Source organism: Coccinella septempunctata, chromosome 1, assembly GCF_907165205.1.
Source record: "Coccinella septempunctata chromosome 1, icCocSept1.1, whole genome shotgun sequence".
NCBI classification, from domain to species: Eukaryota; Metazoa; Arthropoda; class Insecta; order Coleoptera; family Coccinellidae; genus Coccinella; species Coccinella septempunctata.
The window spans coordinates 31,920,122-31,939,481 of record NC_058189.1 but is presented as its reverse complement, the minus strand read 5'-3'; the positions used below and the strand labels follow the sequence as shown (position 1 = coordinate 31,939,481).

At 36.4% G+C, this 19,360-nt stretch overlaps 1 protein-coding gene across 2 annotated transcripts in view; it reads left to right on the top strand.

Moving 5' to 3' along the window:
* The window catches only part of LOC123322616 (GTP-binding protein Di-Ras2), a 413,354-nt gene that overhangs the window by 34,029 nt on the left and 359,965 nt on the right, over positions 1 to 19,360 (top strand). The window lies entirely within an intron of this gene.

The window sequence follows — 19,360 nt, the reverse complement described above, 5'->3', positions numbered from 1 at the left end:
CCTGATATTCCAGGGAATATCAGACGCTGAGGTGTCCAGAATGACATTGAACAAGACGAAGAAGCCCATACCTCTCTAACTGGTTAAAACCCAGAAAAAGGAAATCTTCGAAGTGAATCGACTCTACAACCTCTGTATTGTGGTTGAACACAAAAAGAGGCCCGAAAGTCCAAGCCAGTGCTCTTGGTGCCAAAGGAATGGACATGCACAGAACAAATGCTCCTTCCCGTGGAGATGCGTGAAGTGCTCAGGATGCCATAGCAGCAATGACTGCACACTCACCAGAAAAGGTGAGAGAAATGCCACATGCGTCTTATGTGGAGAAGAGGGCCATCCAGCTAGCTACAAAGGATGTAGCGAGTTCAAGTTGGTGACCAGAAAGAAGAATTCCCGAAAATCAGTTCAACAGAAAAAGAAAGTAAGAAAAACAACAATTACTGAACAAAAAATTCAGGAAGTAGCGAAGACCTAACCTACAGAGCAGGAAAAGAAGAGGGAGACTCCAAAATTCGTTCAGAAAAAAGAAGAACAGAAGAAGCTTACAATTAAACAGGCTGTGAACAGTCAACAGGAGAAGAAAAAGATATCTGAATCAGCCGATGCATAGGCTACTAGAATTTCGAGGCCGTAATGTTAGACGTTGCCGTTGTTACCATCGGAGAGTCACGAAGCACGGCATATAGAGAGAGAGTGCACGGAGTTGATAGGCAACTTCAACAGTTTTCGATTCAATTCCGATTTGCTTTCAATTCACTTTAAAATTAAGAACTGTAGGCAGGAAAACAATACAGCATTTAGTTTATTTGCGATCAGTTTCATAATGTTTTATCGCAAATAATCCAGAACTCACCACGAGGAGGTAGCTGTAGTATTGAGTTCCACAAGATTACAATCAGAATATAAGTTTTATTCGATTTTCTGGGGCATTAAAACTGAATCAAGCATGCGATTGAAATAAAATCATTTCTTGAAATAGAATAAAATGAGAATGATTTGCCGGATGAGGAAGTGTTAATGAATAAGAGTCTCTAATCAACCTATAGGAATCTGGAAATTGGAAATGAATTAGAGATGCCCACAAAAACAATTCTGTTGAATAAATTGGTTTCGGTGAAACGACTAATTTTAGTTGTTGACTTAAGAATGATATTTTTCTGATTATTTTAGCAGTGTCAATGTCGTCAGATATTTTTGGATACAACCTTTGAGGGCGCTATAAATTCGTCTCTATAAACGTTATCATAATGAAAAACTAATTTTTGTCTACGTTCCTCTGGATCAGTTCTTTTTGGATGACATATAACTAGGTTGATTCGGAAAAATTGAGGGAAATGCATGAATGGAATTTAGGAACTTTTCGCGGTATATTGATGACTGAACCTTCAGCGGTTGGAAAAGAGTACTCTTTCAAAACATGTGAATCTGCAAAATGTTTGATGCACACTACGGTATCTTCGTTTACTTTAAAACTGCTTTCCCTATGAATTGCGTTAAGCCTCGCGAGGTCTTAAGGAAATCTGAATACCGAAACCTTCTCATTAGACGATAATTGCTTTTGCAACCAGGTACTGCACAAGTACCTGGGGCATATTATATCAAATCGAAGATTTCCAAATGCGTACTAAACCTAAACCTACCTGTTGATTACTCCAGATTGTGAAACTCTAAATTATATTCTTTGCTAACCTAACCTAACCTAACACTATCTACGGATAACACACTACACAAACACTGTTCTCGTAATTTAATCACTGCTATTCACTCAAAACACTGATAACACCACCGAACAAACCGAAAAACTAAAAAACAGAAACTTTTTACTGCGTTTCCCGTCGAAATTCTTATGTGAACTACCGGGATACCGGTAGCGTTTACAAATGTCGTAATGTTTACAACACTCCCTGTTTGTCTTTGGACCCTCCGATGTCATTACGGCAACGTCGCACTTTCGAGCAACATTCCGGCCTCTAATTTTAGTAGGCTATGGCCGATGATTTAGATGACGGAAGAAATTTTCAACAAGATAATGTTGAAAATTGAGAGGGAAATGGAGAAAAAACTCCAAGCATTATTTAGTAAACTGAATTGATGGACCTTACGGATATTAGGAAGAAATCCCTCAAGATAATCTCGTGGAACATAAACTGAAAACTCGGAAAGCCGAGATAGAAGAAATAATATCAGAAAGACAACCTGATATTATAGCCCTACAGGAAACAAGAATGAACCGGAAGAGACGACTCAATTTCATGAATTATGAAACATATAGATGTGATAGAACTACAAACACCGGAGGAGGAGTAGCAATATTGGTGAGAACAGATTTGAAGCACTACTTCAAAAGTAAATCCGACGAAACACAAGGAGAAACAGAAACAGTGACGATTGTTGCCGAATTGAATCGTCAAAGAGTCGAAATTACCTCGGCATATAAGTGACCAACAAACAATTTATTGGGAGAGGAGATGAACATCATGTTGGAAGGGACAAACCCGAAAATCTGCATCGGAGATTTCAACTGTAAATCCCCATTATTGAACAGCAGAACAGAGAATAGAAATGGCAAAGAACTCAAGGATTTCGGCGAAAAACAAAATGCCATAGTGATTAGACCAGAGTTAACGACATATCTTGCTTTTGGTATAGGAATACCAGATTTTATAGATATCGCGATACTGAAAAATATAACTAAAGAATTCTCTATCGAAACTTTGGAAGATGGAACCTCAAACCACAATCCCGTCGAATTGACAATTGGAGAAGAATAAAGAGAAAAACTGATGGAAATAAGAGAATATACCAATTGGGCTACATAAACATCCATTTAATACAATCGGAAATAACAGAAATTCCAACAATAAGCACTCCAGAGGATCTGGAATGTGCGGTTGATAAACTGAAAGAGATTATATTGAAAGTTTAGGAAAAAAGCACGAGAAGATTGAAGAGACCAGCACCAAGTCATCCGGATGGCGATACGCCTAAAGAAGTTGAAGATCTTATACAAGAAAATCGAAGACTCAGAAGAATATATAGGATGAAAAAAAATGATCTAAATAGAAGGAACCTCAACCGACATAGCCAAGTTCTGAAAAATGCCCTGATAGATCTAAGAACAAGCAGATGGATCAAAAGGGTTCAAGAACTGAATACAATCGATCATTCTGCATGGAGAATGCAAAAAAGCCTACGAGGAGAAAATACTAAAATTCCACCCCTACACGGAGAAAGGGGAATGGCGTATACCAATACTGATAAGGCAGATGCATTGGCAGACTCGATCGAACGAGAATCGAGAATAAATTACAGGATAGACGACGATAATGAACATTTGGAAGAACTGGTTGAAGAAAATGATAAAGAAATGGATGAATTACCAGCGGCTGCTGAAATAGATAAGCCAGCATCGCCAAATGAAATCAGGGAAATAATTAGAAGTTTGAAGAAGAGGAAAGCGCCCGGAAGCGATAAAATAACGAATTTTATGTTAAAGAAATTACCTAGAAAAGGTATAGCCGCTCTAACAAATATCGCGAAAGGAATCATGAGGACAGAACACTACGCAGAAAAATGGAAAACAGCGGAAGTCATAGTATTCAATAAACCATTCAAAACTATATACCGATAAGTCTACTCTCGGCGTTAGGAAAAGTAGTAGAAATGATTATTTATCGCCACGAGGCTAAATGAGGAAACCGAAAATCTGAAACTGATACCACCAGAACAGTTCGGATTCAGAAGAGAGCATTCAACAGAACAACAATTATTAAGGCTCACAGAGTACATTACAGAGGGATTCCAAAATAAACAAGCCACAGGTCTTGCTTTAATAGACGCCGCCAGAGCTTTCGACGGAGGATGGCATGAGGGATTTATATATAAGATGAGAAGTGTTGGATATTCGATCAAAATATGCAAGTTGATCCGGAATTATCTCAAAAAAGGAACATTTTACGTGAAAGTGGAGGGAGAATGCTCCACAACAAGAGATTTTGAGGCTGGAGTATACCAAGGGTCAGTGCTCGGGCCACTTCTGTACAACATATACATTCACGATATTCCGAAGAATCCAAGAACCATGCTAACGTTATATGCTGACGACACAGGCATAGCAACTCTACACCGCAACCCAGAAGTAATAGAACGAGTTCTACAAGAAACGATTGACGAAACAAATGACTGGTGCTTTAAGTGGAAAATCAAGCTCAATGGACAAAGGAGCAATATTATTACAGAAGAGAAGACTGCGACCCACAACGAATCTAGAAGTTAACGGCGAAGAAATCGACTGGAAAAATGAAGCCAAATATTCAGGAATAACGCTTGACCAAGGACTTACTTGGAAAAGTCATATGAAACAAGCAATCAACAAAACGAAAGCAGCGATGAATAGACTCTACCCTTTAATAGGAAGAAGAAGCCACAATCATATATTAGAATTACATATGTAGATTGGAAACTTCCATACTACGAGACGAAACCGTTTTTTTGCGCCCTCTCTTAACCTGGGGTGAATTAATAGGTGTTTCTTTCAATAAATAGATGACGCTGGAAAAAAGTAGATTTCCCTCAACTTCATTCACAGGACAAGGAGAGAAGTGTGTTCTGTCATTTGAAATGTTGAAGATTAATCTTTTTGAATTCGAATGTTTGAAAATATTTAATATATCCTAGTTTAGGCAGTGAGTTATTATTCCTGTATATTTGTCAAGCTTTTTTCATCCCCTTCAGGTAATGAAGAACATATTTAGTTAACTGTTTTATGTTTACCCAACAAACACAATATACAGCAACTGTACAAATACTGCACTACAAATGCCACCAGAATGCAGCACAGAGATTGCTGTACTGAAACTGCACAGTTTCTGTATTGATAATTCTGCATTTTCAAAACGCAGTTTTTGATGTACAGTAACTGCACAGTGTCTGTATTCATAATTCTGCATTTTCAAAATGCAGTTTGTGATGTACAGTGACTGCATAGTTTCTGTATTGATAATTCTGCATTTTCAAAATGCAGTTTGTGATGTACAGTGACTGCATAGTTTCTGTATTGATAATTCTGCATTTTCAAAACGCAGTTTTTGATGTACAGTGACTGCAGATTTTCTGTATTGATAATACTGCATTTTCAAAACGCAGTTTTTGATGTGCAGTAACTTCACAGTTTCTGTATTGATAATTCTGCATTTTCAAAACGCAGTTCTTGATGTACAGTAACTGCACAGTTTCTGTATTGATAATTCTGCATTTTCAAAACGCAGTTCTTGATGTACAGTAACTGCACAGTTTCTGTATTGATAATTCTGCATTTTCAAAACGCAGTTTTTGATGTACAGTAACTGCACAGTTTCTGTATTGATAATTCTGCATTTTCAAAACGCAGTTTTTGATGTACAGTGACTGCAGATTTTCTGTATTGATAATACTGCATTTTCTAAACGCAGTTTGTGATGTACAGTGACTGCACAGTTTCTGTATTCATAATTCTGCATTTTCAAAATGCAGTTTGTGATGTACAGTGACTGCATAGTTTCTGTATTGATAATTCTGCATTTTCAAAACGCAGTTTTTGATGTACAGTGACTGCAGATTTTCTGTATTGATAATACTGCATTTTCTAAACGCAGTTTGTGATGTACAGTGACTGCATAGTTTCTGTATTGATAATTCTGCATTTTCAAAACGCAGTTTTTGATGTACAGTAACTGCACAGTTTCTGTATTCATAATTCTGCATTTTCAAAATGCAGTTTGTGATGTACAGTGACTGCATAGTTTCTGTATTGATAATTCTGCATTTTCAAAACGCAGTTTTTGATGTACAGTGACTGCATAGTTTCTGTATTTATAATTCTGCATTTTCAAAATGCAGTTTGTGATGTACAGTGACTGCATAGTTTCTGTATTGATAATTCTGCATTTTCAAAACGCAGTTTTTGATGTACAGTAACTGCAGATTTTCTGTATTGATAATACTGCATTTTCAAAACGCAGTTTTTGATGTGCAGTAACTTCACAGTTTCTGTATTGATAATTCTGCATTTTCAAAACGCAGTTCTTGATGTACAGTAACTGCACAGTTTCTGTATTGATAATTCTGCATTTTCAAAACGCAGTTCTTGATGTACAGTAACTGCACAGTTTCTGTATTGATAATTCTGCATTTTCAAAACGCAGTTTTTGATGTACAGTAACTGCACAGTTTCTGTATTGATAATTCTGCATTTTCAAAACGCAGTTTTTGATGTACAGTGACTGCATAGTTTCTGTATTGATAATTCTGCATTTTCAAAACGCAGTTTTTGATGTACAGTGACTGCAGATTTTCTGTATTGATAATACTGCATTTTCAAAACGCAGTTTTATGTACAGTGACTGCATAGTTTCTGTATTGATAATTCTGCATTTTCAAAACGCAGTTCTTGATGTACAGTAACTGCACAGTTTCTGTATTGATAATTCTGCATTTTCAAAAATTTGATATAGAGTTAATAATATAATATAGAATAATAATTCATAGGAATTCCTAAAACTTAAACATATACCTTCTTCAAGAAGTTGAAAATTCGATTATGAAGGTTAAAGAGACATTTCATAAACAGATTTAATTCAATAATTTAAGACTCCGTTCATTACCAAAATATGGATTATACCCATGATAGAAGAATACTTCATCGCACCATGGTGGTACCAGAATTAGCCAAATGATGGCATCACTGCTCTTGACGGTTGCGATCACAGGGTAGCATACACGTCTATTGCGGTGCAGCATACGCCAAACGATGGCGCCACCGGCGACGCATTACTCTAAGTCCTCTATGTAACCAGCGTTTATAGCAGGCACAATCTACGCTGCCTCGACTATTGTCGTAGCTAACTCCTATGGTTCATTAATCTCCACCCCTAAGAGTAGGCTATGTCTCAATTGGCGTGAAGTCACCTTTGCACTTACCGCAAAAATACTAAGTGAAATTGAAAATTTCTGATTTGCACTAATTGCAGAATAGATTTTCTGTTTATAACTAGGAAACTTCTCTAATAGAATATTGTTTCGTAATTGCAAGTTTCGATATGGTTTTTACACAGTGACTGCTACATTTAAAGTGCAGCTACTGTATAGTTTGAGCACAGTGTCTATTGTATATAAAATACAGCTTGCTGTACAGTTCTTGCGTGAACAAACTGCATATAAAACACAGCTAACTGTACAGTATTTGCACAGTGACCACTGCATTTAAAGTACAACTTGCTGTACAGTTTTAGCACGTAACTGCTGCATTTGAAGTGCAGCTATCTGTGCAGTTTTTGCAAAGTGAATACTGCATTTAAAGTACAGCTTGCTGTACAGTTTTAGCACGTCACTGCTGCATTTGAATTGCAGCTTGCTGTACAGTGGATTGCGATGCCATCGCTGTTTTTGAAGTGCAGCTGTGGCTGTATGTCGAATGCAGTTTGTACTGTACAGTAACTGCAAAGTCCACCTGGACATATACGGTCCTTTTTGGTGCAGTTATTGCATTACCGTAACTGCAGTCAATTGAAGCAACGAAGTACAGTTTTTGTACAGTGACTGCATTTCAGTGTTTGCTGGGTACCTATTGAATTATGCATTTTTAAATGGACTTGTTAACATTCGATACATTGAAGTTGTAACGAACGATACTACCAATTTTACTCACTTATGAAATGACTCAATTTTAATATTTTTCAACTATTGATCAATAATGTATCGGAACAAGTAAATATCAAATGGGTGTCTGTAGGTACAATAGTACGCTTCCATGGTTAATGAATCTCCAAATCGTGGCGGAGAACACTATCCTATCCACCCCCCCACCAATCGAGCCGTTACCCGGACAAAGCCGATACAAATACCCCCCACCCTTTCTGGACACCCTGTATCACATATACTAGCAGGTACACCGTTGAAAAGGAAAATATCAAACTATATTTCCGTATATCCGATTGGAAAAAAAAATTCATTCCCGTGCTGAAAAAGGCGTAATTCTACGTGAAAGTTACGATTGTGGCGACTGTGAAACAGCTTATCATGAAAAACTTTCAAATACCTACTAAAATGGTTCAGATTTAAGACTGGACTCCTGGTATGAACGAAAAAATAAACCTTTATGAAGTATATTTTATTACTTGTTGATCCATGCAATCAATAAAATAATACAATAAAGAAAGCCATATTATCCTTATTTTTTCCTTTGCATTAATCGGTTTTTTACTTTGAAACTTATGCGAATGAAAGAATACTACTGCGGTGATTTATTCGTATCATAAAAAAAACTACCGATATTTCATCTGAACTAAAAACCAGTACATTGGTGTTTATATTATGTGATACGACTAAATTGTCAAGAAGCTTTCTTGCGTTCACACGGACAACTCGAATTCTGCAATGTATGGAGAATATATTGAAAACACAGAAATTAAACTCGTTCTTTTTGTTTGACAACACACAGCTGTTTTTTTTTCAAAACCAGATCTACTCAAGCTTCACCCCAGTCCACCAGAGGTCGCGGTGAACAATGTTTCAAAATATTGTGAGAGTTTCCTATCTACACCACATTAATCTATGACCACAATAGACAAAATTGAAGATAATCAAAGCCGTTGCTAGGCCTCAACTGACTTATGGATCAGTTGCCTGGGGTTTCGCGGCAAAGAGATACATCAAAAGAATTCAGGCCACTGAAAACAAGCTGCTACGATGTGCAATCGATGCACCTTGGTTTGTCAGGAATAGACAGATTTATAGGGACCTAAAATGGGAAACCATAACGGAATTCATGAACCGAAAAACAGAAATTTTTCGAAACAGCGAAGTACCATCCGAATCAAGAACTCAGGTGACTAGTGGACTACGACCCAGAGGAAGACAAAAGGAGAATGCGAATTTACCGAAGGAGACCAAGAGATCAATTGAAAAAAGATTAAAATATCAACAGAGACTTATTGAAAATTTCAATAAAGTGTTAATCCAATAGAAGATAAACACATAAATCCCAGCACGATAGTGTGCGAGAAGAAAACCGACCAAGAGATGAACGGTTTATAGGCAAATGGCCGGAACCAAAATTCAAGAAGCAGTTGAGGGTTTTTAGTGGCTCTCGAGCTCAGGAGAGTGAGAAACCCCACACGGTTTCCCCTCAGGAGAGGGGAAAAAAAAAAAAGCTGCTTCGGCGATTGTCGTAGCTAGCTGCTAGGGTTCATTTTTTCACTAGGTAGCAGCGATATAGTTACTGCACAATGACTGTTGCACACAAAGTGCAGCTTGCCGTACAGTTCTTGCACAGCTATTGTTGCATTTAAAGTGCAGCTTTTGCTGTACAGTGTACAGTTTTTACACAGTGACTGCTACATTTAAAGTGCACCTTGCTGTACAGTTTGAGCACATTGACTATTGTATATAAAATACAGCTTGCGGTACAGTTTTTGCACAGAGACTACTGCATATATAGTGCAGCTTACTGTACAGTTTGAGAACATTGACTACTGTATATAAAATACAGCTTGCTGTACAGTTTTTGCACAGTGACCGAACTGCATATAAAATACAGCTAGTTGTACAGTTTTTGCAAATAACTGCTGCATTTGAAGTGTAGCTAGCTGTGCAGTTTTTGCAAAGTGCATACATCATATAAAGCACAAATTGCTGTACAGTTTTAGCACCTAACTGCTGCATTTGAAGTGCTGCTTGCTGTACAGTGATTGCAATAACATCGCTGTTTTTAAAAAGCAGCTGTGGATGTATATCAACTGCAGTTTGTACTGTACATCAACTGCACAGTCCATCGGGACATATAAGGTCCTTTTTGGTGCAGTTACTGCATTACTGTCACTGCAGTCAAGTGAAGCAACGATGTGCAGTTTTTGTACAGTGACTGGATTTCAGTGTTTTCTGGAATTGAACTTCTTGGTGTAGAGTGCCTTAGAAATCTCTGCCCATTATCGTGATGGGTGGGATTTTGACCTTTCTAGGCACTTCAGGCGCTTTTTTGGTATTTTTCTCGTCTGACGCGTCTTTACGCGCGCGTTTAGATGGCGCGTTTTCAGTTTTACCAATCTAGATAGTCCATCTCAACCGCATTCAGTCTGCGTTTCAGGTCTGCGTTGATGGTCCATATTTCACAGCCATAACACAGGGTTGATTCTACCATCACTTTTCCTATACGTTTCTTCGTATGATTAGAGAAACCTCTATCCCACCACAAGGAGTTAAGGCATCCGATAATCTTTCTAGCCTCCTGTATTCTGTGCTTTATTTTGACTCCATCATAGCCATTTCTGTCAACAACCGCACCCAAGTATTTAAAGTTTTCCACTTGTTTGATCGTCGTATCTTCATCGATGAGTACCTCAAAATTTGCCTCGCTGTTTACCACCAGGTATTCAGTCTTCTTCAGACTTACGCTCAGGCCCCAATGTTCGTATTCCGTGTACAGCTTTCTCATCATATACTCAACATCAACATCAAATGAATCCTGTGCTCAGATGACCTGATCGTCTGCAAAGCTAAGTGTGAATATTTTATGGTCGCCCACCGGTATGCCCATATCTCCACAACTTCTTTTCCACCGGGTCAGCACCATCTCGACATAAAGGTTACACAGTAGAGGGGACAAGCTGCACCCCTGCCTCTACCCTTTTGAATTGGTTTTGATAACAGTTTGCCAATTTTAATTTGTGCAGTACTATCTTTGTACATTTCTTGAATAATCGACAGCATTTGTTTACTTATCTTTAATATGCTTAACGCTTCCCAAAGTTTCTGCTGGGGATTAGTATCATATGCTTTCTCCAGATCTATGAAGACCATGTGCAGCTCTTTTCCTGTCGATATTTTTTTCTCTGCCAGTTGCTGCAGCACAAAAAGGTTATCCACACATGATTTTCCCGCTATAAATCCAGAATGCTCTTCCCCTATTTTATTGCTCATCTCCTCGCTGAGCTTAGAGTTTAGAGACACTATATTGAGTTTAAGTACATCATTCTTCATGGAATAACGTACAGCATATTCAAAATGTAGTATTTAGAGATAAGTCTTTTTTATAAAATGATATGCCTTAGTAAATGTTGAATCTAAAAAAAAAGATAAGAAAAAAAAATACAAAAGAGTGGGATATATATCTACCAATACCGCCGGTATCATAGAGTGAAATATATACAGTGAAATGTTTGAAAAATACAGATATTGAACTGATCTTCAATATGATTCAATTTGAATTTCTAAACTACAGAGATATAGAGATATATGAAAATCTTCTCAAATATTTTAAATTCGTCTTAGAAATTAAAATTTCCAATTCAGATTGGCAAACAGAATATAAAAATTATTGCTGAATTATCTTGGAAACCCTTCTCAAAAACTATACACTCTGTGACATTCATCAAAGAGACCGACTGGCTATAGAGCACAAAAAGGGGCTCTGAGTAGACGCTGCGGTGGAAATATTTACAGGCTGACTTTGATAGTTATTTATGAGTAGAATGCGACATCTTTGATCGTTTTCCATCTGGCGGTATTCCCCTTGTTTCTGGTTAAGTGAACATACTTTGAGAAGAACATATTATGTAATAATGTTCGTCTATTCGCTTTTGAAAAAATTTGGTGTGAAATAATTGGTGTCAAATGATTTGCCGCCCCCAGAATGTGACGCCCCGGCAGGGTGCCCGGTTTGCCGGTCCTGACGACGGCCCTGTCAAGACCTATCTCAGTTAATGCTTTCTCAAGATAGTGACAGCATCTCAAGATGACGGCTTATTAATAAACTTATATCAAGTCATTTTCAGTTTGATACTATCTCAAGAAACCAAACTTGAAAATCAACTTATGAATGTCTTGACTAGTCGTCTTGAGATATACTTGAGACGAAAAGAGAAATTAGTATTTTTATTTTTGCTTGATATTTTTCAATACTGCGGCTCACAATAAAGTGTAACGAAGCAGGATTTTTTATCGCAAAGGAATGAAATATGTCACATATTTGATCAGCTGCCGATGCATGTGGTCCAGATGGGATTTCGGGATACAAATTCAGTCGCGAAATTAGGTGGAAGGGATGTTGATGAAAAGATTGTTTTTCGACCAGACCGCGGAAGTAGCACAGATTACAGAAACAACTTTATGTAATCTGTGGGAAGTAGTGCCATCGAAGTAGGACACTCTAGCTTTACAAACAGCAGAACCCTGGACGTAACATCTGACTGCAGCTTCCGTCCTATAGCATGAGGCCTACAGAAGACCTTGTGAGATACCACCCACAGGACCAGAGTATCCTCAATCAAGTTATAGGTGTTAGGTAATGATGGGTAACAACAAGACGCCCATCCAGTACACGTTGTGTGTACCCCATGTGAACTCTGGACATTTGAAAGATCCTGGACTCGTGCATGCTTCCTGTCCAATATCCAAATATTCTGTATTAGGCCCAACAATGGCTTAGAGATTAATTGAAAAATCTGATTTTCTGTTGTGATAAACTTCATGAAATCGATTTCGTCATAGTAGTGGACCACATCTTCCATGGATTCCATATTGACTTTAATAATGCCGATTTTGGAAGCGTCATCTTGACAGAGTCTCAAGTCAAATTTATGAATTAGACTGATGTCTCAAGACGCTATTTAAGACATTCTATCTAACTATTAATACGAGCCATATTTTCTGGAAATTTAATGTTCATTGGAAATATACATGATAGTTTCACATTTTTCATGAAATTTCGCAACATCCTTGTAGAAACATCCAGATATTAGTAGTGAAAAAAATAAACCAACTATGTAACTGTAACCAGCCAGCTAATATACGCGTAATTTCACATTGTAATCCCAAGATTTTTCTCATTGTGGGCCTAAAATTTGAGTTTACTTAGTCAGTAAAGTGATGAACATGGACAGATGAATTATCTGATGAATTGAATCCCAAAATCCGACAACAGTTCAATAACGAATTGTTAACCTGAAACTTCTACAAAAATTGAGTTACAACAAGTAATTTCATGAGGTTACCGTCAATCATTTTCAACACCGCTCAACAGTTTTTCTTCATGGCAGTCATGGCCCCTCAGCGACGAGTTTGAATGCGAAATTATTTCACACACCAATAAAGTGAGTTAACGAATGTTGGTTCGTTATACTGAAAACCCCGTTTTCCTCGTTTATATTTCAGGGAAATGTCGTAATTTCAGCCTTTTCGCCAAAAGTGAATACAAAGTCACCCCAGAAATTTAAATTACTCTGCGAATGAAATGAATTTTCTGAACTAATTTTTATTTCATTTGTGCACAAAAACTTCGGAGATTTCCGTTTTGTTGGGGAATCCATTTCCTATGAAAAGAGAAATCGATATCTGAATTCGGAAACAACTGACTCTTCAGAGAATTACGGAATGAGAGGAAACTGAAAGAGTAGAGAAAAATGCATCCAGGCATGAATTGTTTATTGGTTTTTTGCATCTCTACCGAAGTGTTATGAATTGCACTCTTGAAAAATCTCACTGAATAATTCTCATTATTGAAAAAAACAATAAAAATTTTTGGATAATAGTAATAATAACTGTAAAGTCGTCCTCTCAATATAACCAGAGGCGAAATAGCATACATGGTACATTCAAACTCAAGGAAGATGCTGAAATCGAAACATTCAGGGAACGAGATACGTTCAACCTCTTATATAGATATTGAAAAGGCTAGACGGATCAATCAGACCGAGATGAAAAGAGAATTGATGGAGGAGTTCACTCGATGATTAAGAAGGATAATGAAAACAAGTCTAAGGAGCAAGAATCTGATCAAAGCGATTAATACCTATGCTTGCTTTTAGCACTGAGGTAGGACATTAGGTGTCATCTCTTGGACCACCAACGATTTAGCAGAGATTTATACAGAGAAAAATAAGAACAATGCTGACAAAACATCATACACTTCACCCTAAAAACTTAATAAAATGAACTGAGCTGCCACGACATCTTGAGGGTGGAGGAATTGTTGTCAAACCGTGTGTCTCCGGAAATTCAAGAACTTCGAGAAAATTTCCTGAACAGAACCGCTTCATTAGAACTTCATCGAACAGTTTGTGCCGCTGATAAGTTTTAATCCGATAAAGCTGCAGCAGGACCACTTGGAAAAATGTCGAATATTATGCAGAAATCAAAATGCAGAAACTGATTGGCAAACGTTTTGCATGAAAGGCACCAGAATGAGGTAAACCATGACTAAGCCGAAACATCTGCGTCAAACTACTGGTTGACATCCGGAAAGTTTTTGAGGATGTTCCAACAAGAATCTACTCAGCTCAGCTTCGCACAACTTCGCATTCGGTGGCCGGTCAGCCTTAGGGAGATCGTCCACCGAATGCGAAGTTGAGCGAAGCTCAGCGTTTTCAATGCTAAATGATGAGCTACGTCACTCCATTCGTAGCTTGTCGATTATATTAGCATTGAAAACTCTCAGCTTCGCTCAACTTCGCATTCGGTGGCCGATCTCCCTTTTGTGGTGGACGATAGCTTTGCTACGGCTGTGCGACACATCGAACAAACCACCGCATAACCGGTGCATGGTATGTATACAAGAATATACGAATATACATGATGTTGTTGCTAAGATTTTAAACCAAGGAATGGCAATAAAATACCAACTTCTGAGGTTTACCTATTACAATTAGCATTCGGATGCTGTATTCGAAAATGATCTCACAATAGAGTATAGACCTGACCTCATACTGCTGAATGAGGATGAGAACAAAGCACTATTCATCGATATAGCGATTACGAATAATAACAATCTACATATTTCACTTTGTATAGTACGAAAATGTGGGGTTATGAGGCTTGTCGAAACATTTTTGGGTTTTAACACTTTGACTGTCCCATGAATCACATATGATACATAAAAATTTTCGCCAGGAGTCCATGAGTCGTATGTGATTCATTGATTCATTTGACGTTCAAGATAAATATGGTTAGTTTTCATGAACGCTGAAGTAAGGTCGGTTCATATGGGCTTAACGTCTTGTAGAAATATGTATTGATAACCTCAATCATAATTAATCATACGTGATTCAAGAAACGTCAGCATCAAGCCTTCCATTGGACTTGAAGATTTTGAACAAGAACACTTCCTCAAATGGCTGCAGAATTAATTTTTCATAGAATATATATTTTATCACTCAAAAGTAACCCTTCTCTTTGGATAAATGTGTTGGACGTGGGGGTTAAAAAAAAATTAGAATGGGGACAGTCAACGTGTTAAACAAACGCTATGTTGCCCGTTCTACGTAAAAGTTTCTGTTATTCCGTATTTTATCGCAATGTAGAATCTCTTCGGAAAATATTGAAGTTTAGACAAACTGATTGAAGGCATACCAAATCCAATTATTTGCATGGAAAATACAAGAGATCAGTATAATATCATAATATGCAGTAGCTTGAGGAGAGTTAATGTTCGTTATCTTCTTTGACTAAAGTTTGAATACGTTACTTAAGTTGTAGATTGCAAAAATATTAACCCGAAGATGCATATCATGCAGTAGTTGGGAATGGGTATCTCCCGAAGGAATAACCAGATAACTACAAGAATGTTAAATTCTTCAACAAAAATCATCTTGCATTAATATAAGTAAAAGGAATTAAAGGAAGTTTCAAGTCTAGGTGAACAAAAATTTCACATTAACAACGGTACAACTGGCGCGTATTTGTGGCTGTTCATCTTAATACATTGACTTAATAATAATTAGGTATTCATTGGTACCTTGAAACATTTACAATGTATAGGACAAGTCAAATGAAAAATAGAAAAATCTATTTTCGGGAACTTATTCTACGATGACATTCACCGAAATGTAGTAAACTTTTCGCATTAATTCACTCAAAAATCATCTTGCATTAATATAAGTAAAAGGAATTAAAGGAAGTTTCAAGTCTAGGTGAACAAAAATTTCACATTAACAACGGTACAACTGGCGCGTATTTGTGGCTGTTCATCTTAATACATTGACTTAATGATAATTAGGTATTCATTGGTACCTTGAAACATTTACAATGTATAGGACAAGTCAAATGAAAAATAGAAAAATCTATTTTCGGGAACTTATTCTACGATGACATTCATCGAAATGTAGTAAACTTTTCGCATTAATTCACTCAAAAATAAAATTCCCAAATGCCACCACCTTTTTGGGTCTCCCGAAATTCTTTGTCATGGTCTTCATTCACAATTTTTCTGATTGTGGAAATATTCAGCTGAAATATAAGTCGTTTAGATTAGGATGAAACAGTATATAAATTCTCTTATAATACATTGAATATGTTCGCTACTGTCTGACGTATTGTGGATTTTAAAATATCAGGGTATAACTATTTGAATGAGCGGACCTGAATTCTAAATAGCCTGCCTCTTTTTTCAATCACTTTCGGCATTTTCGTAATCAAAATTGATATAAGTTGTGGCAACCATAGATTAACTTAAAATATAGATGGATCACTCTGACAAGTGGCGCCATCTATTGTTATGGTACACTTATCACAAAAAAATATTCTAAATTTAATCGTTAGGTGTCACTGAATTTTGAGCTTTCGATCGTTATCACTCGTGAATGACAGACTTAAATGTATTTTTGATTATCTATCAATCTACGAATTGACATAATTTACTAATAAATTATTCAATAGGCGAAGCGAAATGTCTGCAACAGTGAAGTCGTGCTGGGTTGTTGGGTGCAAAAATCGTGATGAAAGAAGGTAATTATGCGACATTAAATTGAATTCAAAAGATCTTTAAACTTTTATTAAACAAGTTCATAGGATGTTCGTTACTTCCCCAAAGTACAATACTACTACAATACTCAACACTCTCGAAGAGGCAGGGTTTTCTCACTGAGGTTTCTTCTCTGAGCTCTTGTATCATACGCCGAATTGTATGGTACCTCATTACATCAACCTCTACTGAAACTTTTTCATGTCATACATACACTTTATTGTTTGATATTCAAAAATGTATTGCTGATATTCAACAGAATATGCGTATACTATGTATAAATATTGAATTGTTTTTGTGATTAGGAATTATGGTAGTTTATGAGAAATGTTTTTGTGTAATGAATAAGTTTTGTAATTAGAATAAAGTGAATTTAAAAGCTAATTTCAATTATACAATGAATCCGTGTTTGAAGAACAATGCAATAAATTTTTCAATTATGAACTGATTTTTTTTCGATTGTTCGGATCAGAGAAAAATTCAGATAAAGATTCGTATCATTCGTTATCTCAATGCAATTTCTCAATGAGCAATTTATGCAAATCTTTCTCTGAGTTTCACTCAGAAATTTTAAAATATATTCTGCCTTGATCATTACAAGAAACTTAAAAATGTGCGTTACAGATTCCCTTTTTATTTGGTTTCGTCGAAAATTAGTACATGTACCGTAAAAACAGATGACGCTGAAGTTTGTTTTTCGAGTGGTCCATCTATTCTCTGTTTATTTAATCTATGGTGGCAACAGCGTTATGACATTTACGACATTTCATGAGTGCCAACCTTACTCCGTTCTAGTCAAGGAGATCATAAAGTAAGTCAAGTATGTTATGTGAAGGAGATATAGGAAAGGAGGCGCAGGTCACCAGTTCGTCGGGAAAATTATGACGTCATTGGACGCTTATGTCAACCAAAATTGACAGAACTGGTGTCTTTAGCAGTGGCGTAGCTTAACTGGACGTAAATTATTTAGAATAATCGTTAGCAAAGATCAGAGATAACAAAGATTAACTTCGTCATTAGTGAGTGCTTAGAGGACTTTTAAAAGTTATTGGAATTTTATAAATAAGTTTGTCAAGGTAGAAAATGTTGCATAATTGAAATGCGAGTGCGTTATTTCGAAAACTGAAATTTGAATGTTCAGTCTATAGTTAATTATTCAATTCATTTTGCAGATCCTTATTCGAAATTCGCTCGATGGAATTCAAAATGATGTGCAATATTTTTCAGGTCTACAGTACAAGAAAATGCTAGGATTCGAAGGTTGATTCAGATGTTTCGAATGAAAAATCCCTATTGATAGAGATATCGACAAGCTGAAAATATCAAAAAAGGCCTAGTGACAAAAATTAACAATAAAATTGATTGTCGGAAAGATTTGCTGGGTTGCTTTCTGAGTCTGAGAAAAGTTATTCATGTCAAATATTTTAATATGCTAGTTAAAAAGCTGAAGTGACAAGGGATCTCTCTTTGTACTGACAAATTGGCAACAATATGCACAAAATAATTAATTTAATTAATTGGTTCCTGTTTTTTGCTTCCTTCATGGAATAAATTTTCTTTGTAGATCCCACAAATGCATATTATTCCGCCCCGTTTGACTTCAATGCTCCCTTCTCCACCTTTTTCAGCAATGTTTCATTTTGATTTATAACGATGATCTATTCTCACATATTTAAGTTTGTCCTATCTGCTTTTAGACACTTAGGCTATACATTTTTTTATAAGTGAGCTAATAAGTCCTATTTGAATGATATAAGATCTTCTTATTCACCTCGTTTCAAGATATATCAGTATTGAGAGAATATTTTATATGTTAGTTCTAGGTATATATCAAAAAATAATACTACATTTTAAATATTTTGACCTATAATATTATGACAGCACATTATAAGGCAATAGTGAAACACGAGACAGCTAATCACATGTATGAGAAGATACAGTTATAGAACATTAATGAGAAGCTACAATCGAGATGGTGAGGTTGCATTGGTTCACATTTATTTCAATTATCTCTTAACGAATCCATTTAATGATAAGCTTCTGTGTGAATCATTATCTAAGCTACTACAGTTTTTTTCTTTTTATTTATTACGACATTGGTTTCACTCTATCAAACCAACTTATAGAACTGTAAAAGTTCGTCCGTGAGCCATATGATAATTTTTCCTACTCAACATATCCATATTGATTTAAATAATGACTGCACCATTTTATTTCTTTCACGAAGCTCATTTATGGTATTTTCCTAGTGAACTTCTAGTCGAGACACTCCTTCCAGAAGTTCCAATAACAGTTAGCCATTATAGTATAGTGTTTTCCTGCAGTATCTGGAATTAAACCTCTTATTCGGAAACAATATATCTAAAAACAAAATTAATTGGAAGAAATTTCCTACTAATCTGTTGGGCAAAACAAGGACCAATATGACTGCGTTATTTTAACAATGAGAAAACATCCTTGAAAAACTTTAACAAGAGAACAGGGTGGACTTAAGTTGATGAACCTTGCATACTAGGATTGTTTCCTTTTCTATACTCTGCTTATTCTACAAAATACATGCAGGTATTTGTACATTTACATGCCTCAAGTTAACTG